The sequence below is a fragment of the Canis lupus genome, chromosome 12 (genome assembly GCF_003254725.2).
Source record: "Canis lupus dingo isolate Sandy chromosome 12, ASM325472v2, whole genome shotgun sequence".
Taxonomy (NCBI): domain Eukaryota; kingdom Metazoa; phylum Chordata; class Mammalia; order Carnivora; family Canidae; genus Canis; species Canis lupus.
This window is the reverse complement of record NC_064254.1, coordinates 24,465,231-24,490,423: the sequence shown is the minus strand read 5'-3', so window position 1 is coordinate 24,490,423 and position 25,193 is coordinate 24,465,231. Positions and strand designations below refer to the sequence as shown.

At 37.3% G+C, this 25,193-nt stretch overlaps 1 protein-coding gene across 6 annotated transcripts in view; it reads right to left on the bottom strand.

Moving 5' to 3' along the window:
• ZNF451 (zinc finger protein 451) overlaps positions 1-25,193 on the bottom strand; it is a 90,925-nt gene that overhangs the window by 55,027 nt on the left and 10,705 nt on the right. The window contains exon 4 of one of the 6 annotated variants that reach the window (XR_007401197.1): positions 545-23,796. The exons of 4 other annotated variants lie outside the window; for them this stretch is intronic. The gene's annotated coding sequence lies outside the window, so the exon portion shown is untranslated. Of the gene's footprint in view, positions 1-544; positions 23,797-25,193 lie in introns of those variants that run through there. One more of the 6 variants, XM_049092211.1, reaches the window with a different exon arrangement.

Here is a 25,193-nt window from a genome sequence, read left to right as displayed (position 1 = left end):
TTATCATCACCAAATTTCTAAGAGGTTATCTTATGTATTTTACACTTTATGTGGTGTTCTGTAAGTCAGCCAGTTATCTATCAGCATCTGCGGTTTTCAAGAAGTTAGGTAAACTAACTGCTAGGACAATTTATCATCCTTCTTTACTTTACAATTATCGGGATACTGAACAGTTTGGTGATGCTTAGCTCTGAGTCTATAAGGTAACGCCATTAAGCCATTAGTCTCCCCCTAAAAGGTCTAATAGTACAAACGTTCCTGGTTCTGGTTTTTCAGCAGTGCCAGAACAATATTTATTTATTTTTTTTTTTAATTTTATTTATTTATGATAGTCACACAGAGAGAGAGAGAGAGAGAGAGAGAGGCAGAGACACAGGCAGAGGGAGAAGCAGGCTCCATGCACCAGGAGCCCGACGTGGGATTCGATCCCGGGTCTCCAGGATCGCGCCCTGGGCCAAAGGCAGGCGCCAAACCGCTGCGCCACCCAGGGATCCCCAGAACAATATTTATTTAAGAGAAAATTATTTTTAAAAAATAGATCTACCTCTCAGTTTCTGGTCCAACATGTAAGGAGCTTATAAGTTGCCACTCCATCCTGACAAGATAAAAGCTGAACAAACCAAAAAGTCAACAACTCTTCTTAGATCTACCAGAGAAGTGAGGTTACAGTGTAAACCAGTGCTCCAAAAAAGAGAAACAGAGGGGCAAATACAGAGAATCACAAACTAATAGAGCAGAAATCCATGAGGGGAAACCTCAGCAGGAACCAGTATTGAGTAAAAAATCTAAACTATAATTGATGAATTGCTAGACACGCAGTCAGACAAGTCCAAGAGTTAAAAACCACAAGATGACCCAGTCATGGAGAACTGTCAGACTTTTTTATCTCCAAAAGTTCTATCAAGTTCTTACAGTAAAGACTAGAGAAAAATCCCCTCATGCTTACAGCAGGGGGAGAGAAGTAAGCATTTTGAAATATGCCAGAGCATTCTGTTCCTCTTAAGAAGGCCTGCCCTCAACAAAAACTATTTTACCAGCACTTAACCTGTAGGAATTTTACCAGAGTCTAATCAACCTGGGAGAATGCAAATACACAATTCCAAGCCACTCTAGCAATCCTTCCCACTTAAAATAGAGGGGATTGAGGAGCACTGCTGAAGGTCACAGTCCAGGGCCATAAACTCAACAAGACTGAGACTAGATCACAGGACTACACAGTGCTACCACTCCTCCATACCTTATCACTACATTAAGGCCCATTTACCAAAGCCTCTTTTACCTAATATATCATTTCTACCTTTCAACTAAAACTTACAAGGAATACTAAAAGGCAAAGAGCACAGTTTGAAGAGTCAGAGCAAGCACAGAAGGCAGGCATGGAAGGGATATTGCAATGATCAGACCAGGAATTCAAAACAACTGATTAACATGCTAAGGGCTCTGATGGAAAAAGTAGACAACATGAAAGAACAGATGTGTAATATAAGTAAGAGAGTTGGAAATCCTAAGAAAGAACCAAAAAGAGATGTTAGAGATCAAAAACACTATTACAGAAATGAACAATGCCTTTGACAGCTCCATTAGTAGACTGCTCATCACTGAAAAAAGAATCTGTCCTTAAGGATATGTCAACAGAAACTTCCAAAACTGAAAAACAAAACAAAAGCCTAAAAAAAAAAAAAAAATCACAAAATGGAATACCTAGAACTATTACAAATGATGTTACATATGCATAATGAAAATACCAGAAGAAAGAAAGGAACAGAATATTTGAAGCAATAATGGCTGAGAATTTCTCCCAATCAATGTCAGACACCAACACAGAAATCAAGGAAGAAGTAAAACCCTCTTTGTTCACAGATTTCATGATCTTTCTAAGAAAACAGCATGCAAAGTAAACAGTAGTTAGGAGTGAAGTAACCTGTGTAATTAGATATTGATAGGAGCTTTATTCATAATGGCCAAAACATGGAAGCAACAAAGATGTTTTTTTGCAGATAAATGGTTAAAACTGTGGTACATCCAGATGATGGAACATTATTCAGTGCTGAAAAGAAATGTGCCGCCAAACAGCAACTGGGTGGCTCAGCTGGTTAAGCGTCCAACTACTGATTTTGGCTCAGATCACAATCTCAGAGTTCTGAGATCGAGCCTACCATGGCTTTGCACTGGGCACGAAGGCTGCTTAAGATTCTTTCTCCCTCTGCCTTTTCTCCCATTCCCCTCAAACAATGAGCCATCAAGCTATGAAAAGATATGGAGGAAACTAAAATACATATTACTAAATGAAAGAGGCTCATTTAGGTACACCTGGGTGGCTCAGCAGTTGGGTGTCTTTGACTCAGGTCATGATCCTGGGGCCCTAGGATCAAGTCCCACGTCGGGTTCTCTGCAGGGAGCTTGCTTCTCCCTCTGCCTGTGTCTCTGCCTCTCTGTGTCTCTCATAAATAAATAAATAAAATATTTAAAAAAAAAAGAGGCTGATTTTAAGTCTGCATACTGCATGATTCCAACTATATGACAGTCTAGAAAAGGCAAAACAATGTGACAATAAAAAGATCAGTGGTTGCCCAGGGCTGGGGGAAGGGAGTGATGAGCTGGCAGAGTAGAGGTCTACAGAGCAGTAAAATCACTCTGTATGATGTATGTCCAACTATAAAGGTAGACACCTGTCACCATAAATTTGTCGAAACCCACAGAATGTACATCAGTAGTGAACCCTAATGGAAACCATGAACTTAGGGTGATAATGATGCATCACTGTAGGTTCACGGATCATAACAAACATACTAGTATGTTGGGGGATTCTGATAATGAGGGAAGCTATGAACGTCTAGGGGCAGGAGGTATACCCGAACCTCTGTACTTTCCTCACGGTTTTGCTGTAAACCTAAAACTTCTCTTAAAAAGTCTATTAAAATTTTTTTTCTACTAGAAAGACTAGGTTACTAACTAAATACCACTCTTTAGACAAGTCAGTCATGTATGTACAACCCAAATTTTATCTACAGTGGGACAGAATTACATCAACCATGTCAAACATCAGATGTGATTTTCCAAGTGCACAAAAGTTACACTGAAGTGAGTATAGATGAGGCCAAAATGGTATTTTCAGTATGAGGCCACACCTTTGCAATAAGGAATGCTCACTTTCTGACCAAGCCTACACTCTTGTACCAGGTAATAGATGACATTTTCCTAACTTCAAAATATTCTTTTACAAGTCACAGGACAATGCATCTTACCAGAAATAATTCACAAAAAGCTATTTATTTGAGCTCCAATCCTTTAGTAAAGGCATATTTATCTGTATTAAAAGTAAACGTCCTCTGGGAAGACAAAAATATTATTTCAAATGTAGGTGCTACCTTGAGAAGGAAATTTATTTTATTATTTATTTATTAAATTTTTTATTTATTTATGATAGTCACACAGAGAGAGAGAGAGGCAGAGACACAGGCAGAGGGAGAAGCAGGCTCCATGCACCGGGAGCCCGACATGGGATTTGATCCCGGGTCTCCAGGATCACGCCCTAGGCCAAAGGCAGGCGCTAAACCGCTGCGCCACCCAGGGATCCCGAGAAGGAAATTTAGAGTAGATCCTAAAAGAATTTTTTAATTTAAGGAAGTTAATAATATTTAAACATGGGCCTAGGGACTCCTGGGTGGCTCAATGGTTGAGCATCTGCCTTTGACCCAGGGCGTGATCCTGGAGTCCAGGATCGAGTCCCACATCAGGCTCCCTGCATGGAGCCTGCTTCTGCCTCTGCCTGTGTCTCTGCCTCTCTCTCTCCATGTCTTTCATGAATAAATACATAAAATACATTCTTTAACAAACAAACAAACATGGGCCTATAGTAGGTTAGTTTTCCTGACACAGATACATTTATTTATTTAGGTCTTAAACTCTAGAAAAGTCATGCTTGGAGGCAAAGAAAACCAACGTCATAATAACACACAAGGAAGACAAGGTATAAATTAGGATTTACCTATAAAAATATGTTGTTGGATCATAATAATGTGAATATTCTGGGGACAGAAAGGTGACCATGGTTTGGATTAACTAAAGTAATCCTAATCTAGAAGAGCTACCCTTCAATTTATGGTTCCAGAATCATTTTACTTTCTCCTAGGCCACCACAAAATAATCATTCTGAAATACTGAAGTTATACTCATTCAGGAAGACTTTAATAATATTTATTCTTAAAGTTTCCTTTAAAGCACAAGTAATGATTCTCTGCTTTACGTTATAAACTCTAAATATACTCTGGGCACAAAACTAAATGAAGACTAAAGTCTAAAACACAGAGATTAAAAAAAATAAAAAATAAAAAAAAAAATAAAACACAGAGATTATATATTCATTGGGAAAGATCTTTAGTATTCCACTTGCCGCAAAATTTAAGTATGAACTTTACTCTCTGCAGCTATATTCATAGACTTGGAAGATAAATTATTTGGTCCTTTAATCAACATTTAAACATTTGTTTACATTTCTTCAACTTCATTCTAAAATTAATCTCTAGCCCTAGAACATTACTCTTTGGCAGTCAAGTAAAAACTATTAGTATTGACAATTTGCTAAAATTTATTTTCCTCATATTTAGCTATCAGTAGCCTATGTTATCTTTTATTTTTTTTAAGATTTTATTTATTTATTCATGATAGACACAGAAAGAGAAAGAGAGAGAGAGAGAGAGAGAGAGAGAGAGGCAGGCGTGCAGAGAGAAACAGGCTTCATGCCGGGACCCTGATATGGGAACTCAATCCTGGGACTCCAGGATCACACCTTGGGCCAAAGGTAGGCACTGAACTGCTGAGCCACCCAGGGATACCCCTATGTTATCTTTTAATTAACTATCTGGTTATTTTTTTTAAAGATTTATTTATTTATGCATGATAGACAGAGAGAGAGGCAGAGACACAGGCAGAGGGAGAAGCAGGCTCCATGCCAGGAGCCCGACGCGGTATTCGATCCTGGGACTCCAGGATCGTGCCCTGGGCCAAAGGCAGGCACTAAACCGCTGAGCCACCCAGGGATCCCCACTATCTGGTTATGTTAATAAAAAAAAGACTACTTCTGTGATTCCCAACTAATTCTAATCTATTTATTATCTTTCATGATTTGGAAAGGCTCAAAAGACCTAACAACTCCAATACTGACAACAAAAAACATTTAAAACTGACTTTAGTTTCCTTCTCTTTTTCCTTGAAGGGGAAAGTTTCTATTTTCTTCTTAAAAACAAAAACAAGGGATCCCTGGGTGGCGCAGCGGTTTGGCGCCTGCCTTTGGCCCGGGGCGCGATCCTGGGGACCCGGGATCGAGTCCCGCGTCGGGCTCCCGGTGCGTGGAGCCTGCTTCTCCCTCTGCCTGTGTCTCTGCCTCTCTCTCTCTCTGTGTGTGTGACTATCATAATAATAAAGAAAAAAAATATTTAAAAAGAAAAAAACAAAACAAAAAAAAAAAACAAAGATAAAATCAATCTCTCTAGCTACATATATCAAAAGCACATAAGTAGACAATCTGTCAGGAGTAGATATAAAAGAATGAATGGTAGAGCTAGAGAAAGAATGAGCTTCAACTTTGAAACCTCTACCACGTATGAGAAAAATGAAATATTTAAAATAAGAATGTTTTCTCCTAAAATGGTGAAAAATTAATTATACAGAGCAGGGGATGAGAGTCATATGATATTTTTCTATCACAATTAGGTTTTGGGATCAAGGTTACTGGTTAAAGCCAGGCACGAGTAATGGGTTATGTATGAACACTCACTCTTTCCAGAAAAGCCAAATCCCTTGGATTTCCATTGTTAGTGATCCAAGACAAGGGCTAGCCTATTGATTTTACAAAATTAAATACTTCTGTGGTTCTGAGAGAACACATATACACTAGAAAAAGAAGATCAGGGCAGCCCCGGTGGCGCAGCAGTTTAGCACTGCCTGCAGCCCAGGGCGTGATCCTGGAGACCCTGGATTGAGTCCCACGTCAGGCTCTCTGTATGATGCCTGCTTCTTCCTCTGCCTGTGTCTCTGCCTCTCTCTCTCTGTCTCTATGAATAAATAAAATCTTTAAAAAAAAAAAAAAAGGAAAACAAGATCATGGATATGGATATTAAAATACATTGGGATTTTACCCATTAGATCACAGAAGGCCCTATTTTACATAGAATATAATAGGGAAGTCAAAGAATCAGTATGTTCAGAAACAAACTTTAACTTACCAGAAGGCAAGGGAGAAAAAGCTTACTGTAGGCCACCACCTTGTTACCGATTCAACCACAGAACCAAAGCTATGGTATTATTTGTCAGGAACATGGGCAGAAACTGATCTTATTTCAGGCTAGATGAAAGTATCTTAAATGTCTTTTGTAAAATTAAGATGAAAAAGGGACACTATAGTCTTAAGTTTGGGAGTTTTCCACTACTCCTTTAGTGCCAAAATGCTGAACTGTAATTTTATGTGAAATCACAAAATTCTAGGACTGTTCTTAGGTTAGTTATGCCAATCTTCCCCAAAGTCTATGGTATTTTTTTAAAGATTTTATTCATAAAGGCAGAGACACAGGCAGAGGGAGAAGCAGGCTCCATACATGAAGCCTGACATGGGACTCGATACCAGGTCTCCAGGATCACACCCCAGGCTGCAGGCGGTGCTAAACCGCTGCACCACTGGGGCTGCCCAAAGCCTATGGTATTAATAAGCATTTAGGTCCTTAGAGCTTTTCTATGGTCACTTTCAGTTATGTAAATTTTCAAGCTAGAAGGAATTGGCTCTCAATATAAGAATGGTAAGATTAAAATGTTCACAAGCTATAGCATTTTCATTCTTCTTGAAGCACAATGCTGTGGTCACCCTGGATTAATTTCCATGTTAGGGGATCCCTGGGTGGCGCAGCGGTTTAGCGCCTGCCTTTGGCCCAGGGCGCAATCCTGGAGACCCGGGATTGAATCCCACGTCGGGCTCCCAGTGCATGGAGCCTGCTTCTCCCTCTGCCTATGTCTCTGCTTCTCTCTCTCTTTCTCTCTGTGACTATCATAAATAAATAAAAATTTAAAAAAATTAAAATTTCCATGTTAGATATGACTTAAAAATACTATTGAGTCCACAGGGATAGGAAATGATCTACAAGAAAATGCTATCCACTCAGCTATTTTTGGGGAGAAGGATAGGAAAGTCTTTTTTTTTTAATAATTTTTTTTAACATTTTATTTATTTATTCAAGAGAGACACAGAGAGAAAAGCAGAGACACAGGCAGAGGGAGAACCAGGCTCCATGCAGGGAGCCCGATTCAGGACTCGATCCCAGGACTCGGGGATCATGCCCTGATCAGAAGGCAGATGTTCAACCACTGAGCTACCCAGGTGTCCCAGGAAAGTCTTAAGTAGGGAGGGGAGAGTGGTTTCTCTCTATTTTAATAGATCATTCCCTGCATCAGTTTTTCTTCCATAACCTCTTCCACTCCCACTGGGGAAGTGTGTGGGGTCTTCATAGAATTTAAGAAAAAATTGTAAAGTCAGAAAACATTAAAAGGCAAATTCTAATTCAATGACTATGAAAAAAATTTTTAAATAAAACTTTTAAAATAAACTGTTTTTAAAAATAATATGGCTAAAATGACAGTCTGACACACAAAAAAATCTGTGGATGATCAGGAGTTGGAAGGTTACAAAGTGAGGGTTACACCCCGTACAGACGAAAAGCTTTCCAGAACCTCAGAAGCCAGGCTAATATGGCCTCTCCCTCTATGATCCTGTGCTCACCCTGGACATTATGAACTTCTTATATCCTCCAATATACTTTTTTTTTTTTTTAAAGATTCTATCTTATCTATCTAAACAGAGAGAGAACACACAAGCAGGAGAAGCAGCAGGCAGAGGGAAAGGAGAAGCAGGCTCCTGCGTGAGCGCCCGATGTGGGGCTTCGTCCCAGGACCCTGGGATCATGACCCAAGTCAAAGGCAGATGCTTAACCGACTGAGCCACCCAGGCACCCTCTCTAGTATATTCTCTACACTATTTAAAAAGGTTTTATTTATTTATCTGAGAGAGAGACGGAGAGCACAGGCAGACACCCCATTGAGCAGGGCCCCAACCTGGATTCGATCCCAGAACCCTGAGATCATGACCTGAGCTGAAGGCAGATGCCTCATCGACTGAACCACCCGGCTGCCCCTATTCTTTACATTTTCTTAAATGTAAAACTTGGGTTGTACAAACTGAATCTGGGCTGTGTCCTAGAAATGGCCGCCAGATTAAGAATACTGGTTAAATCTGAGTACACATATCCAAGAAAGCTAAGTCTGTATAGGCATATCTCATTTTACTGCACTTTGCAGATACTTCTTGTTTGTTTGTTTTACAAATTGAAGGCTTGTGGCAACCCTGCATCCAGCAAGTCTACTGGCATGATTTCTCCAACAGCACTTGCTCACTCCATGCCTGTGTCATTTTTAGGTAATTGAGATATTTCAAAAATTTTTATTGTTATATTTTTTGTAGTGATCTGTGATCTTTGATATTAGTATTACAATTGTTTCTGTAATAAATGTGTGTGTTCTGATGGCTCCACCAACTGGCCATTCCCTTGTCTCGCTCCCCTTCCTTAGGCCTATTTCCTGAGACATAAATATTGAAATGATGCCAATCAATAATCTGACAATGACCTCTCAGTGTTCAGGTGAAAGGAAGAGTTGCACATTTATCATTTTAAAGCTAGAAATGATTTAACTTAGTGGGAAAAGCATAATGAAAACCATGACAGGCTGGAAGCTTGGCCCCTTGCACTAAACTGCCAACTTACTGCAAAGAGAAAGTTTTTGAAGGAAATTACAAGTGCTACTGTAAGGAACACATGAATGATAACGCAGAACAGCCTTATTGCTGATATGAAGACAGTTTTAGGGGTGCCTGGGTGGTTCAGTCAGTTAAGTGTCTGCCTTTGGCTCAGGTCATGATCCCAGGGTCCTGGGATGGAGCCCCACAGCCCTGCATTGGGCTCTCTGCTTCTCCCCAACTGTACTCTTTTCTCTGTCAAATAAATAAGTAAATAAATCTTAAAAAAAAAAAAAAAAAAAAGTTTTAGCGTTTTGAATAGATCAAACCAGCTACAACATTCCCTTAAGCCAAAGCCCAGTCCAGAACAAAGCCCTAACTCTTCAATTTTGTGAAGGCTGAGAGAGGTAAGGAAAAAGAGCAGTTTGAAGCTAGCAGAGGTTGATTCATGAGGCTTAGGAAAAGCTGATTCATAACATCAAAGTACAAGGTGAAGCAGCAGGTGATGTCGAAACTACAGCAGGTTATTCAGAGCTAGAGAGCTAGCTAAGATAATTAATGAAGGTTGCTGCACTAAACCACAGAGCTTCAGTATGGATGAAACAGCCTTCTATTGGAAAGGAGATGCTATCTAGGACTTTCATAGCTTAGAGAGGTCAATGCCTGGCTTCAAAGCTTCCAAGGACAGGCTGACTCTCTTGTTAGGGGCCAACACAGCTGGTGCCTTTTTAAGTTGGAACCAGTGCTCATTAACCATTCTGAAAATCCTAAGGCCCTTAAGAATTATGCTGTCTACTCCGCCTGTGCTTTGTAAATGGAGTAAGGCTGGAATGAAAGCATATCTATTTACATGATGGTTTACTGAATATTTTAAGCCCACTGTTGAGACCTACTGCTCAGAACAAAAATTCCTTCAGAATTTTACTGCTCACTGACAATGCGCTGGTCACCCAAGAGCTCTGATGGAGATGTACAACGAGAATGTTGTTTTCATGTCTGCTAACACAACATCCATTCTGCGGCCCACGGATCAAGGAACAACTTCAACTCTCAAGTCTTATTATTTAAGAGATACAGTCTGTAAGGTTACAGCTGCCATAGATAGTGATATTTCAGATCTGGGCAAAGAAAACTGAAAACCCCCTGGAAAGGATCTACCATTCTAGATGCCAGTAAGGATATTCATGATTCATGGGAAGAGTTTAAAGTATCAACATTAATAGCTTGGAAGATGTTGATTCCAACCCTCATGGATGACTTTGAGGGGTTCAATCAAGACTTTCATGGACTAGATGTGGTAGAAACAGCAAGAGAACTGGAATTAGAAGTAGAGCCTGAGATAAGACTGAATTGCTGCAAGCTAATGATAAATGATAAGGAATTGCTTCTTATGGATGAGCAAAGAGGTTTCTTGAGACAGAACCTACTCCTTGTGAGGATGCTGTAAAGATTGTTGAAGTGACAACAAAGGACTTAGAATATTACTATGCTAGAGAAATCATTCCTAAAAAGCAGAGTTAATCAATGTGGCCAACTTCACTACTGTTTTATATTTAAAAATTGCCACAGCCACCCCAACTTTCAGCAAATCACCAACCTGGTCAGTCAGAAGCCATCAACATCGAGGCAATACCCTCCACTAGGAAAAAAGTTAGGACTCACTGAAAACTCATGATGGTTAGAATTTTTTAGCAATAAGGTATTTTTAAATTAAGGCATGTATTTTTTTTTATACACAATACTACTGCACACTTAATATTTGTGTTATTGTGATGGTCTGGAACCAAACCCGCAGTATCTCTAAGGTATGCCTATACAGGTGAAAGTAACCAAGAATTCTTTTGTTCTTGAGGATAAAATGTTTGATTTTACTTATTTTTATTTATTTTTTAAGTTTTAATGTAGTGTGGAAGAGTTAGAGCAAAAATTCCAAGTCTAGGAGTAAGGTATAACTTGGAAAAGAAGAGGGCTTTCTTAGGAGATCTAATCTGTAATGATGGGATTCAATGGGTCAACCTAACTGGGGGCAAGAGGAAAAGGAAAACCTGGCACAGGATTCCCTTGTCAGGGACATTTTAAAAGAAACTAATTATCAATGGTCACCATCATTTCTAAAGAGTAAAGACAAAAATCTCAAGCTAATATTTTAAAATTTCCCCTAGTAGTCTCATACTAAACAAATTTAGCTTTATGAAAAACTAGCTACACTACCCTGATTTTTCTTTTTGCTAGAGACCAATAACCACCTCACACTTGAAATCAGTTCAGCTGAACTTAAAATTGGTTCTGACCACGAACTCAAAAGTCTGATCATAAAAGATAATCAGGAGTTACATTCAATGTGAATTCCACACTTTAGACAAAATTTTCACCACAGTGATTAATACTTTTACTTACTAATCAAGTTTAATGAGCTAACAAAGATTTCTGGAAACTATTAAAGTTTCTCACATTAATGTGAAACTGATCTACTTACTATGTGAACTATAAAATAAATCATACAGGACCATTAAATAGGTAAATTAATGACAAAATGGCACAAAACACCACCAATGAAGCTATAAACTCTATAGATTTCAATGTCTTCTTCCCCTCACTTATATTTAAGTGAAAATAATCTCATCTTTTGTTAAAATATGTTAAGTAAAATCTAGAAGGCTAGAAATCAAAATGTCTACAGTACTTGTTTAGCTGGAGAATTTTTAAAAATCTTTTTCTAGTATTTCTACAATCAGCACATATAATAAAATTAACAAAATTTCAATTTTTAACCAACAAGATGGTATGACAACAAGTATTGAGGATCTCACTCTTTTGTTTGGGAATAATGGATTTGATTTGAATTAATCCCTTATAAAAATGTAAGTTTAACATTTATCTTTCATAAAGGTAGATGGAAATTTTGTATCGAAAAGGAACATCATCTGTTAGTAAATTGTATTTAACTTTTTTCCCTCCAGATTTTTCTCTCTAGAAATCCAATGTTTAGGCTACATTATTTTTCAAACCTAACAGGAAAAGATATCAATTATAACTAAGGTAGGTCATATTCAGTTCACAGCTTTAATGACTATCAGGAAAATATATTTTACAGAGCTTTGATGTCAAACACCATTACTATTTTAAAGCAAAAAGCATTAAAAAGAAAAAAAAGCATTTAGCTAAAACATACTTGAAATTTTGTATTGTTCTTTAAATACATATATGCTTAAGACAAACTGCAATGTACATATACTCATTTGTATTTTTAAATGTACTTAAATTATTAAAAATATAATTAGGCAAATTAAAAATTGAAACTTAAAATATTAGCTTATTCAACTATACCTGACCTTCCTCTTTTCCTGTTTGGGATATAAAAATAGAAAGCAAGACTCTCAACTTTTCCAATAACCAAGGTAATTTCTCAATGTCTAATATATTTATTCACATGGAAACTAATAATGTCCCCAAAGTAATTTTTACTAGAGCTTGAGTTTTAGAGGTAGGCTTTCTTTTAGAATTCATCTACAAATAAAGGCCTGTTCCTTGAACTATTCACTCTCAACCCTGCAGTGCATTATGGTTTAAGAAGCTATGTGCCATACACTGCCAGCTCCCTTCTGGTAGTTAAGAACTGGGTTTGGTACTGAATGCATAGGAAATGGACTATAATCTGCTTCGTAAAACTTTTCTAAGGTTTTATGAATAGATTCAAATATTAAATACAGGCAGATCTTTCACTTTACTCAAGTTGAACTTCTAAGTCCTTTCTTACTGCTTTAACTAGCTAAATCAGTTTTCTAAAAATATTTGCCAAGATCAAGTCAAAGGAAATACAGAATTAAAGGAATAGTACTGCTTTTGTAAAGCAATTTCTAGAAATACTGAAAAAAGCAGAGCTTCACAGAAGAAATTGTCATTTTATAATAGTTGGTTGCATTATATTATTTTGAGCCTTTTTTATAATGAGCATCTGATATATTTTAAAATCACCACTAATCTCTAAAAAGCACTTTAGTTCTTGAGTAACTATCAAATTTGGCTTTATACAAAATTACTTTTTAAATGGAAATATGAATATAGTAAATGGATCTTTCTCTATGAAATGGATTTCATTTCTGTACAGGGTGAGATAAGCTAGGAGAAAACACTCTGTAAAATGAGTAATCCAGAGAACTGATCACAACAACCCAGTTCCCTGACTCACCAAGAGCACTTTTTTGGCTATAGAAAAGCCAGTAATAAGGGAAGATGAAATTTGCAGGAGGTAAGGGAGAGGAATAGGGAGAGGGAATATAGAGAATAATCCAAGGCAAATGTTTATTTGTTGTTCTTATAATATCTCCCTGAATGTCAGCAGGCACAAACTAGTCAGAGGTGCATCAGACGGAGAATAATTATTCTAGCCATTATCCTTATGTTCTATTTAAAGAAGGGATCCCAAGTTTAAAAGAAAGCTCAAAGGGGCAACTGTGAAAGTGGAATGAATTAACTTCGTAAATTATTATAACTATCCATCTGACCGGTACACTTGGTTAGAATAGAATTCCGAACTGCATTATTTCACACAAACTCAAATTTCAAAGCCTGCTTATTATTGCCCATCCTAAAGCTGCAGTCCAGAGTTTGGTCTGAAGTTTGCACTCCCAGAAGTTCTGCTTAACAGAAGCCCTTCTACCCAACTTATGGCTCAAACCACACCCCAAAATAACTTTTTGAAAAGCAATAGTTTTTCTCAATAATTTTATATTCAAATACAGAGAGAGCAGAAGGGATAAACACAGCAAAGCAGTACAATATTTATTTACCATCTCCAGCAGCAAAGCTTTGGAACCAGGAAACAACCCTTTTGTACAAAGCAATCATCTTCCCAACCCACAACTGGTTACTGTTTACAAATACTAGGTACACAGAACATCTGCTTTATGTGGCAAACTTAAAAACGTACAGATATACCCCATTCTGTAAAGTACTTTACTCGGTTAAGAAGGCAAGTACCACCAAACCTGTTAAGTAAGATTCTTCCTCCTGTAATGTCTTTTGGGTCAATTGCCAATATCTATAATTATAAAAATCCCCTCCTAGGAAGAATGACTTTGATTCTATTTCAGTACAGGACCACACAAAAAAACAAAACAAAGCACCCCCCCCCCAAAACCTAAAACAAAATAAAAACAAAAAACCCAAATGTAAACAAAACAAAAACATATTTGGAACTTGAGAATTTTTAGATATCTCTGAAGTTGCAAGGGGAGGATTATAACTTTAACCCTGAGTGCCACTGCTATACCTCTGGCACAGGAAGAAAAAGATGAATTAGGAAGAGAAAAGAGAAACGGTGAATGAAAGTGGCAACAAAAGCAAGAAAGGAAACTCAAATCACAGAAAAAACAAACAGGAAGTTGACAAAATGTGTTTTGGGTGCTGCTGGAGATACCACTGGCACAAGGTTTAGAGGTTGTTCTTCAATACACCACTTCCAAATTCCAATGAAGCAACATTTTTATAAATAACTTCATTTTCCCCAAGTCTACCCTCAAATTATCTGTAAGCCAAGGTATAGGGAAATCAGCCACATTTAGCTACACTGAGGACACAATGCCAATAGGAGGTCCTGAAATATGCAACTGTGTCCCCATAATGGTCTGTCACACTCCACTTTAGTGTCATCATCTTGTTCATCTTCAAAGTTGTTCTCTACCAGTGTCTGTTCTTTTTCACTGCTTAAGCTGTGCCTGGGACTAGAGGTGCACTAACTGAAAGCCCTCCTTTGGCTCAGTTCAGGAAGGAAAAAGAATTGCTCTAGATGTCCACAGGGGACTATGGTACAAAGCAAACTCTAGACAGACTACTTCTATAACCTCACAAATAATGGCCACACAAACTTGGTACACTTCAAATAGGTGGGAACCAATACATTTCCATGAGTAATTTATCCTTTCTTCAGCTTAATCTCCACCAACTGTCCCGCATAAAGGCTGTTCCATAAGGTTCTGAAACCAGACACAATGTTCCACATGCCTTTGTATACACTGATTCATCTCAATGCCTGGCTTTTGATTCTCCACTGGTCCAACTATCTCTTCTCTAATCATGATGCAAACCCCAGCTCAAATTATTTGCTAAGTAAGAAAAGCTTCCTTGATCCCTCTAGATGGCCCTCTCTTCCATTCCAACTTCATCGCAGGCATTCCTCCAAACAGGACAATTACATCATATTGGTATTTCTTTTTCTTAAGAGAATATACCATCTCTTATTAACTCTCAGTTCCCCCAGACCCTCCTCAGTGCCTGCCTGCATACAGTTATTAAAAACTATGATAGAAGATTGTTGCCAACATAGACACAAAGTGACAAAACAGCATCCATCAAAAATCATACACATACCTACATATCCTAGCTCTTCATTCTACATTCTTTTATTTTTTCTTATTGTTTATCATGAGCATTTCTTAGCCTGCACTTAAGAGACTATTTTACTTTAAATATGCCTTTCAATGATCTAGTGCATTGATGAACTTGTAATACAGCTTAATGGTTAAGCCTTAAAAAACTGTAAACAAGGGGAACATGATCTGATGACATGAACTATTACATGCTATTAAATATACATCATAAAATGTATCAGTATTTATATCCAATACCATCCCACAGTTATATCTACGTAGAAACAGCACACCTATGAAAAAAAAGAAATCTATACTGGGCTTTTGAATTTTCAAAGTACTTCCAGGCATTACCTCATTTGAGAGTAGGAAAACTGAGGCTCAGGAAACAAGTGACTTGCTAATACTCAGATCAAAGTCTTAGAATTTACATACCTGTGCTTTGCACCATTCCACCTTCCTTCCTAGCCAATATCCTAAAGATGCCAGCCAAAAAAAAAAAAAAAAAACCACCCCACATACACACCAAACTTAAGTATCTGTAACAAAACAGTTGTAACACAAAAGGCAGAAAAAAAAATAAAAGCAAAAAAAGACCCTTGACTAAAATGATAAGTGCTGAAAACAAATGGATTATGTGAAACAAACCAATGACCATTCATCATGAACAATTTTAGTACCACACAGTGAAATCTCAATGGAAAAACTAAGAGGTTAGGGTTTCTGATCTGACAAGTGAAATGACCAGGAATTAGTTAATATAAGACATCCAAGTACTAAGGGATGAGAGTACAGCCATAAACACAAAATTAAGGGAAGAAAAAGATTAGTATATGTCAAATTAGCTTTTCAGAGAAGTTATAACTTGAGTTGAGCCTTGAAAAACACAAAGAGGCAGCCTAGTACAATGCTGAATTGAGACTTTGGAGGAATAGTCAATATTCAAAGCTAGGTTCCATCACTTGAGCAATGTGCTTAATGATGTTTCATTTTCTCATATGCAAAATAAGGGTGAATTTCTTCAAGAACGCCTTGTAATTTCTAACAGTGTACTAAATGTGAGCTCTATAAATGAAAATTTTCTCCTATACTTGCTTCCCATGCAGGAAAACAACTGTTAGACCTAAGGCTATCAAGGTGCTTTCAAAATCTCAAAATATATTTTTGCTGAAAGTAAACAGGAGTTGTTATAAGCCATTAGACAAAGGCTAACATGCATGCAACTGTTGCTAAGAATCTAAATAAGGCTAATTAAACACTGACTATACTCAAACCAAGGCAAAAAAAGGAAGCACTGCACACCTAACCGCAGAATGTTTAATACAATTAAGTATGTTCAAAAAAATGGAACTGAAATTTGTGACTTGGAAAATGCTTCCCCCTAATCACTCATATCATTGTTGCCCCAGTAATTAACGTGGTATAGGTAAAGGGACCACAAACATGATAGTTATTACAGGACATTAGTGTTAAATGCACACTAAGTAGTGTGAAACACAGCTATCAGAGATAAAAGTAGGAATTATCAAGAGGTCTAATTGTAGCCCTTAAAACTGAGTGATGAGATACAGCTACTCCTATGGGCAAGGACAGAAAAGAGAAGGCATATGATAGGCAGCTGACGGGGGGGCGGGGGGGGGGGCGGGGAAGCATATGAAAATAGGTCTTATAACTTCTTAACAGAACTCACAATAACATATGAAGCATTTAAGATCAAAGCAGAGTTTAAAATAAGACTAAATACAAAGCATTACTTTCACTTCTACCAAGGAATATACTTAATACAACTTGAAAGATCTCCAAAGTCCTATGACCAAGTACAGACAACCTGAGAATTCTTACTGAATTCTTGACAAGGCATCAGAAAATCCAAGAGATCACGTGAAATAGACATCTCAATAAAATAGGTAAAGCCCTTAAGACCTAGAGAAAACTGGGTAATTTTAAGATAGAGTATATGTCAGAGCTTTTTATAACTTCATGGTGATGGGCTTATAATTTTTATAAGATGCAATTAACCATAAACTATATGTAATAATATATTTGTGTGAAAACTATGCAAAATGAGAAAATAATACTGCCATTAAATAAGAAGGCATTAAAAATTGATTGAATTTCAAAAGTCAGTAAATAATAGTTCCAGAGACTGGACTGGCTACTTTTTTAAAAAAGGACAAAGGAGAAAACTAGAAAAATCTCTTATAATAATGCTGAAGGCATTGTATTTAAGTACACAAACACAAAGCCACATCAAAATCCTGGCTAGTATTTACTGGTTGAATAAAAAATATAATCTACATCAAAGAGATTAAGGGAAGATCAGACATCCTAGAAAGAGGTGTTACATAAAAGGGAAGAAAAGATCAATATAAAGAATGAAATTAATATGATAACATCAAAAGGACATAGTTGGACTGATCACTTCCAGATATACCCCACTGGAAGCCAACATAATTTCCAGTAATAAGGTATCTCAATGGTACCAAACACTAATATAAAAAGTTTTCATTACTATAAAGGCAAACAAAAGAAAAGACAAAGTAGTACAAAAATATTATCCCAGTAATCAATAAGAGAAAAAAAGATTTAATAAAACAATATTCTCATCATTCATCCAGGAAGGGAAATTCCATAAAAGAATATTTTGATGGCTTACAAAACTTGTTACTTCTGGAAAAATAACTAAAAGATTTGCATTCAATAGTGATCATCATCAGTCAAATAGTAACTTCCACCTGTATATTTTCTTAAGCAAAAGACAGAGGAATTGATTGGTTTCTATATCCACAAATGACAACTATATAGAATGAACCTGGTCAACTGAATGACATGCATAAGATGCACACAGATATCACGACCAATTATTGGACTAGCCACTAACATTAAGAATGGTAAATTTCAAAAGACAAGGAAACTTAAAACAGTGCAAGTCTGGGGCAAGATATGCCTCATGTTAAAAACAAAACTTTTTAGTTATTGCAATCTTTAAACTATTTCTACAAAGATCTAGTCCATAATTTCTAACCTTCATCAGAATCCCAGTAAATTATATCCTCAAGAATAGTGAATGTGGCATTTAACTCTGTTCATCCATGTCATTTAACTCTGTATCCAATTTTATCACTAGAAGGGATTCTGGAATGTGTCTATTCCAACCTCCTCATTTTTAGTACCTGAGAGGTTATCCTGATGTATTGGGCCCTTAAGGACATTATCAATCAGGTCACTTAGGTATCATTCAGTAAATTATTAGCATAGTACTAATGTAATATACTAAATAGTATCCAAGTATCCTGAAACAGTTTATGTTCCCCTCAAAATATCATTTTGAGGGCTAAGTAAATAAATGGAATTCTAAAGAAGCTGCCACACAGTTAAAAAAAATTTAAATGCAATTACACAGCGATAAGGAAGCTGTTACACTGTCTAAAAAAAATAAAGTGTCAGCAAATTTACTTTTCTTAATGTCCTTGTTTCTTCTCACCAAGTAAACACATCCACTTATCAATAGAAGCTGTGTTATCATGGCTTAGAACAAGGTTAGATAGGAGACAAATGACTCAATCAGAAAACCCAGAATGTGCAGACAGAAAACAAAGCTGCCTTAATGCCCAGGAAACTGAGCCAATCACTAGTAACTAAAAAGAACTACTGTGAAGTTATTTAAATAAAGGGGAAGGGCATACTCTAGAACCTTCTGAAATGGATTAACAGTGCTATAAAGAAAACAAATTAACATTCAGAAGGAGAGTACATTTAGATAGTGCAATTGTACAGATGATGAATAAACTACAAGATTTAAAAAACTCACTGTACAGAACTCACATAAATATCACCAGCAACATATGCAAGACATCAAAATGTTAAGTTTTAAACAATAGGGTGAAATTTAAAAAGGCACTTCATATAACAATGGAAACAGTTTCTCTGTACACAGTAAATGCAAGAAATCATATTATCTTCATATACATTTTACGTCTAGTCAAGAAATAACATTTTGAAGAAAAAGGATTAGATGCATCCCCATTGAGAATACCAAATCATTAAATTTGCAATTATACCAAAACTTCCTAGGAAAATCTAGAGATTTAAACATCCAAGGTTCACCCATGGAGAATTCTATGGCAGGTACAATATGAAAACTTATTATCTAATTGTGAGCTCCATATGCTACTGGGGTTGCAGTAGATCAACCCCCTAGATCAAATCCCTATTTTTAGTTTTATAACACTATCATCATTCAAGTATGCCAGAGAAAGATTTTAAAATCAACAAACAGGTTAAGTAAGGATACTGCTTCCTCTGCGATCAAGACACTGGCTACAGCTAAAAGCTGTTCCCATTCTACTACATTCTGACAGTCCCCACTCAACTGCCAGGTTCCTTTCAGAAGTTACCTACTACTCGATCAACAATTTGATAATTCAGTATCTTTCCACTTTTAGAAAATTCTCTGGAGATGCTTGAGCTTATCAATTAGAGTGGTAAAGCAATATTTATTACTGAGCAACATAAATAACACAAGATGAAGGGAATAGCAAACATTGTTTTATAAATATTTTAGAGGAATTACACAATGTAAATATAAAAAACACTAGTGAACTGTACACTTAAAAATAGTTAAGGTGGTGAACTTTATGTTTTCATTTTCCTGACAACTAAAAATAAAAAGTTTAAAAGGAGGAGCTGTTAAGTGGAAGTGCCAAAGCAGTTTCAGAGAATTACATCTTCAAGCATCATTTATTTTGGTTTGAATTTTGGAAAATAAGAGTACCTCAAAAATCTCACATTTGTAACCCAGTATCTAATCCGGGAAGGAAAGGGAAGAAATGGAAAAGTGGGAGCAGTCTAAAGTAGCCTTAGCTAACTAGTAACGGCTTTGTGCAGCCATATAGAAGAATTCCAAGGTCCCTCTCCAATTAAGTTCACCTGTGACTAGTCCTTTCCTAAAAGTAACTACAGTGCCACATCAAGGGCACATGAGACTGCTTGACTGATGTGATATGTATTGTAAACTATAAAAATCCTTCTATAATATTTTTAGGCCCTTGTTTCTTTTCAGGTAGTTCATTAATGCTCTTCTAGAGTTCAATTTGAAAGAGTTTCTACAGCACTGGCATGGACCTAAAAAAAAGCAGAAGTATAACACTGTGGAAATATACAAAAATAAAAGGTAAGTATTAACTCTAGATATAACTTGACCAAATTTGCAAGATGATTTCCTCTATCAGGACTGTTGTTTATGCTTTAATCTACACATAGGACCACTGCAGTACTCTGAAATTATCTGACAAAATAAAATAGCTTCTTCTAAGTAGGGGTCTTTGCGTCTCAATTTCTAGCACAAACAGGAAGAAAAGTAGTAAAAAGGGTGCTAAATATAGTTACAATGGATGGAGAAGAGTTTCAGCTATCAAAAAGTAGGGGACTAGGGAAAACGTCAATTACCACTGTACAAGAACTATGGCAAGAGATAGAAACCACATGAATTCTAAAACAGTGTGTTATATTCCACTAACAGTAGACCAAAATATTTTGATCAAGCAGATGAAAAAAACGCAGATGTTGACAAACCAAGTTACAAAATTTTAAGTCTGTTGATAAAAAAAAATTTTTTTTTGGCTGCCAAGCAAATACTACATGATGTATTCAGACCTCTCAAACTTGACACCTTCTCCATTTCTGAAGTCACACTACAAAAACGAGGATCTAAGGGCTGGTATACTGTACAGCCACTGCCTTGAGATTAAAAAGATACTGTGGGATATACAATTGAGGTATCTGCTGCCAGTTCCAGAATTGTGAAGAACTATTAATGGAACCAACTGGGAGCAAAAAGGTAAATTGTCTCTCGTGAAAGAGTCTGACTAGATTAAGGGACCAATAAACCAAGAACATGTCATTGAAGTCTTGATTTCAGACTTTTTAAAGAAATTTCTAGTGGATATCATTTAAAGATATCCTGAAACAGAGCTGTGTGAGATGTTCTCTTTATGACATTCACAGTTTAACACTTAAAGATTCTCAGTATCATCTAGTTTGATGGCACTCCTCTTTCTTTATTTTATGAGGACCAGATTGTCAGGCATGTTTGGAATTCTCTTCTAAGAGTTCAGATTTGCATGCCTGGATGGTATAACATCTTTTATATCCAGGGCATTAATGTACATATCTTTTTTGTGTTTAGAGTGATGCATTATCAAGCTCAAAAAAGTTAACTGTTTAGAAGGTAGGTTTGTTTAAGAAGGTCATCTTGATAAAAGGCCCAGAATATCCTGAAAGAACACCATGACTGGGTCTCACAGCTTCTTATTATGAGAGCTTGATAAGAAAAAGACTTAGATGTGATGATAACAAAGAATTCTCTCACATGTAACTCTGAGTGATAATGACAAGGTAGTCATCAGGCTTGATAAAGATAGTTATTGTGAAAATTTCTAGAGATGTTATAGGTAGGAAAGTCTTCTTCCAGTTGGTATCTCCACAGTAGACCTATAACATCTAGCCATCCCACTGGAAGCAAACTGGTTTTAGCAAAATTTGATTTGTATTCCAGTTCTTGGCACACAGCTCATGGTTGATTCTGAAGTCTCAGAGAGCTTGAGAGTAGTATGGACTCTTGCTGAGTTGATCATCCTGACATAAACAGAGTACAACAGACTTGTCATTTTGTGAAGATCTGACAAGCTGAAGCCTGAACAAGGAAGCACTGATGACCTAAAAACGAAGGATCTGCCTCTGGTATTAGTAAACAAAGATCTAATAGTAGGTTATTTCCAGACCCCAAATCTACTAGTCCTCAGTTTACCAGTAAGATTTTCCTGAGGAATAAATCTTTATATTTTTCTTTAATCACAAGAGGATTCAGATTCCTGAGTACCATCCTCTGAACTTATTTCGAACCAGAAATAATGGGTAAACCTTTGTCCAAACCTACTTAGATGAAAGTCTCTATTGCTCACATGGCCAATAAAACACGAGTCTCTTTATTATAACTTCTTTGAAAAGTCTAGAATTTAAATGTTAGTTGTGATAATTCCAGACATGCATCAGTTTCTGAGGTGACCTCCTACCTGCAGATCCTGTTTTGAGTGGAAGTAGCAAGTAAAATAGTTAGGCTCTTGGAGGACTATACTGGTGAACGCAAACAGGTTATTAATTCTTGTACCCGTGGCGTTCTGGAGATTCTCCCTTTTTTCTGTATCTATAGGGATGATTTCGAGGTTTGTACCAATCTCCTTTGGAATATCCTCTATTGTGATAATGTGCTTTCTGATCATGACTGTAAAAGTATCGATGTTGGTTATAGTATTTGTTGTGGTCTCTATAGTCATTTTCTTTAATACTGTTTTCTTCTGCAACAACAGCATTCACATCTTGCCCAAAAAGGGAAGTACCATCAAAGGGCAAATGTGAGATCTTTTCCTGGGTTTTCTTAGTGAGAGATGTAAGTCGGAGCCAGGCTTGTCTTCTGTAGTCTATTGCCATTGCCATAACTCTCACTACGGAATCCATTATATCCCTAGTAGTACAAAGCTGCCAAAGGCCTGCATCCATACCATCAGATATTATACATCTTGCTTTTCCACGATCAAACTCTGGGTCATGAACCAGATCCTCCATATCTTCCCAGAGTTTACGCTGATATTGAGTCATATAGGCCATGTAGCTAGCAGCTCGGGCTGCAATGGAAGCGGCATGGTAAAATCTACAACCCATGACCTCCATTTCTTTTGAGGTAGAATCTAGAGGAGATGTTGTGCTTCCTCTTTTGCTGTGCTCTAATGCTTCTACAATAGGGCCCTCAGCTGGTGGATTTGGTTGGAAAGGAGAGGTATCCTTGGCTACAGGATATACCCTGTGCCCCATGAAGGAGGAAGGATGGCAATCAGCAGGGTCTTTAAAAACCTCAGTAGTGGCAATTCTCAGAAGCGGATGCAATGGAGGAACCAAACGTTTCTTAGAGGTCACATAATCAGGTTTTCCTTCACACGATTCTGCTTCAGACTGTAATGTTACTCTCTTTATAACACCTCTCTGTTCCATTCTTTTCAAAAGACCTGTGAAACTAGACTGACTGGGGTCAGTTGGCTGCCCTTTGTCATCAGCTGAGGGAGATTTGCAGTCAGCTTCTTCATCAACTGTGGATAAATTTTCATCCTTGGAGGTGGAGATGTCCCACGGCACTGAGGAGTTCTCACTTGGCCTAGAATGATGAAATCTAAAACAGCTCCTAGACTGCAGATCACGTATCACTCGGGACATCTCAGCCACTTGTGTCTGAAGATAAAGGATGGCATCCTGTCCGTGCTGTGAAGCTGAAGAAGACTCTATAGGTAAATCCTCCTTGACCTCTGAAGAGGCCAAGGATTCTTGGGGGACCAGAACTGGAGATGAAGGCAAAGTCTGATAATTTTGTGATGGTTTAAGGGTCTCTGTCTCAGAGATCTTAATATCTGAATTATTTTGATCATTTTTCTGGTTCTCCAATGGGTTCTCAACAGAAGAAGGTTGAGAAACTATCCTCTGTGGACTGCTGGTGCAACTCCCAGAGGAGGAGCTGCTGTCTCCAATGGGAAGAGGAACACTGCAGCTAGAGCACATTTCTGGGCGATGATTCTCAGAGGATGGCACCTTAGACTCAGGCATTCTCTGGGTTATCCACATGAACAAGAAAACCAAGGAAGAAAAAAAAATGCTTTTAATATGTTAACTTTCAAGTGCAGAGATGCATGTCCAGTAAGTAGAACTCAATTTTTAAAATTATTATAATAACAATGAAAGATGCAATCCACTACAGATGAGCAAGGGGATCACAGAAGTCAAATCCATAAGCTTCACTACCCCAAAAACCCAACACCAACTATGGCCATTAATGTGGCACTCTGTTTATGAAAAAAAGAGTGAAAACAAGCCCAGCTCAAGGGGTGCCATCCTGGCCTGCTGCTTGGTCTCATGCTAGGATAAGAAGAGGTGGTGAGACTACCAGTGATTAACAATCTTTTTTAAAAAATCCCATTCAATTTATGTAAGTCAACAAGTAGAAGTTAAAAAATGGCACAGAGAACTTCGGGGAAAGTTCCACTGAGAACAAAAAATATTTCTAAAAGTCCCTATTACAGGGTCATTTTTAAGCCCCTTTAAAAATGCTCTCCTATTCACTCTCCATGAATAACAAAACTTCCCAGTTGCATAGACCTACTTTATGGTTTGTAGTTTCCAAGGAGCTTACATATGTATTTGTTAACTCATTTTGTCCTCACAACAACCCTGTGAGGTAGGTATTACTCTTATTTGATAAACTAAAGTTAAAAGCTGCTTAATTTATTCAAAGTCACAGAATTATTAAGGAGTGAAAGTTCAGACTAAAACCTAGGCATACTTATTCCAAGTCCAAGTCTCAATCCCCTGTGTCAAGGAGAAAGAAGTGTTCTGGCCACCTTGAACAAGAGCCAAGAGTTATCTAACCCATCAAGAAAACAGCCCAGTAATAGACATTTGGGCTAAGACAAATCAAAGACAAGACTGCTACAAAGGGCTCAGCTAGTTTGATTTTCAGAATAAGGGAAATATCAGCTTAAGGGTCAAAGCCACAACCAAGCCAGTTAAGAGGAAAAAAAACTCTATGTGAGGGATAGACGAGGTTAAAAGGAGTGATGACTGAAGTACTATGCCACATATAACCCTTTTCCACATTCCATTTCCTAAAGGATCTTCACATATCCTTTCTTCCAAGATAAACATTCTGTGGCCACATGGTTCTGGAAGAAAAGGATTCAGTTATACATGGCACCTGAGGACAGACAGGAAAGGAGAAGGGCACAAGGAGCCAAAAAGCTTGCAGTTTTTATTCCATTTTTCTTCTATCAGATACCATCTTCAAGGTTTAGAATTTTCCTGTGTCATGTTATCCTTTCACATCCTCACTGAAAGTAAAGAAACAAAATTGGGAGTAGGATATTCTGGGCCAAGGACTCATGGGACACCTTTTGTGGCTCATTCTACAGAAATGAGCCATTCTCTAAAGTACTACAGCTCCTAATACAGCC